Source organism: Antrostomus carolinensis, unplaced genomic scaffold, assembly GCF_000700745.2.
Source record: "Antrostomus carolinensis isolate BGI_N321 unplaced genomic scaffold, ASM70074v2 scaffold11129, whole genome shotgun sequence".
In the NCBI taxonomy this organism is placed as follows: Eukaryota; Metazoa; Chordata; class Aves; order Caprimulgiformes; family Caprimulgidae; genus Antrostomus; species Antrostomus carolinensis.
The window spans coordinates 8,536-10,527 of record NW_010337893.1 but is presented as its reverse complement, the minus strand read 5'-3'; positions in this window follow the sequence as shown (position 1 = coordinate 10,527).

Genomic DNA, 1,992 nt, shown 5'->3' with positions numbered 1-1,992 from the left:
AAAATGCTGCCTGCCCCTTCCCCCCCCTCCTCCCCAACCCCAACACTATTATGGCAAATGTTACCTGTCACATCCAAATGCAGGACAGCAGTGGAAAATACTCTGAGCTGGGCTATGCACACTGGCAAGATGGTATTCTGCCTTTCAAGGTGAGTATTTCTAATTGAACACAAAGAATTTACAAGGAATCTCCTGAAGGATATTTTCATTGTAAAACTACAAAGAAAACTAAACAACCCTTTTTCTTCCAACCTGATGGAATATAAGATTAGATTGAAACTAATTTCTCTCTGGACAGTCAACTTATTCCAGCAAGGTTTGTTGCAAAATTTCTAAAGGTGCAAAGGTATGTGCAATAAAAATAACCACTCCTGTTTTGGCCACCACACCACTTTCTGAGCTGTACTAAGCAGCAAACATTACACTGGAATACTGGACAGTTACCCAGTGCCACACTACTTACACTGTAAGATTTAAAAATATTTTGTGTTTTAGAGTAAATTTTGTTCTTTAATGAAGATCTTGGTAATTCTGAACTTTAAATTCCTCAACAAAGTTGCTTAGAGTCCAGAAAGGCTCCAGCTGCAGATAGGGCAGTACTCAACAATAAAATCTGATAACCTAAATTTCGGACTTTTACAATGCCTTCATATATGGCCAGTGGCCTTGCAAACCAAGAGACGACACGTGCAAACAGAGGGTCTCATAATTGCCTAACATTTTCACCACCTGTTCTGAAGCTATGTTATCAGATGTGAAAGAATCAGTAAAAAACATCTTATAAGCTATAAATGGAAGCAGCTATGTCAGAGAGCTGATAAACATTCAGTGCAAATTATTTGTGTAGCAGACTCTCTAATTTACAGGACACTAAACTACTAAGTACTGGTTTCAAGTTACAGGATGTCATGGTTACTGTTTGGGGTGGGGCATATGTGTGTTGTGGGGACAAAGGAGAACGTAGGTAGGTGATATTTCTTGTTTAACAGATCATGTCAAAGATAATGCTATCTTTTCCTTGCCTTTTCTGCTTCACCTCTACACCAGTCTACTGCGTAAGTGTGAAAGCTTGGTTTAGTTTAGAAAAAATCCATAAGGGCATCTCCCACCTTCAGTCATTTCATAGTCTTTTGACATAATCACTTGTGTGGAAATACTGGAGCATTGCTGCTGGCTTTGCATCATAATTGTCCTGGTTCTTCTAGGACAGAGTTAATTTTCTTCTTAGTAGCTAGAATAGCTGTGTTTTAGTTTCACTGTAGGATTTGTTATGAGAAGAATGTTGATAAAAGTGCTGGTGTTATCAGTTGCTGCTGGAGCTCCAGGCCACTGTGTTTGGCTGCTTCACAGCTGCATTAGGACTGGGAGGGAGAAGCGCAGTGAACAGCAAACCCCCAACTGGCATTTGGATGTGCCAATGAGATATTCCATATCACATCCCGTCATGTCAGTGTATTAACCAGGGATGACCGGAAATCAGGGGTATTCTCTTCGGGATCACTCAGGCTCACCCTTCTGAGGTTTCGATTTCGGGACTGTCTCTGCTCCAGGATCACTGGCTGGCACAGGCTGGGCATCAGTTGGTGGGTGGTGAGCACTGTGTATCACTCAGTTGTACATTCTGTTACTACTGTTGTTATTATTATCATTTTATTTTAATTAGTAAATTGTTTTTATCTCAAAGTCTTCTTGCTCTTACCATTCAAATTCTCTCCTGTGATCCCTGGTGGGGGGCGTGTGTTTGACTGCAAGCCAAAGGAGTCAAACCACCACAGTCTTTTTTGGCACCCAACGTGGGGCATGAAGGGTTAAGATAAAGACAGATTTGACCAGCCTGTGTTAAAACAAAACTGTGATATAAGCATTAATTATGTGGCCACTCACTTGGTTGGCGCTGATCGGAATGCTGTTTTCTGTGCTCTCAAAGGTGATTTTAGAGCTGTGGTATGTATCACCTCACTTGCCATACATGCTGTGTGCCACTATTTATAA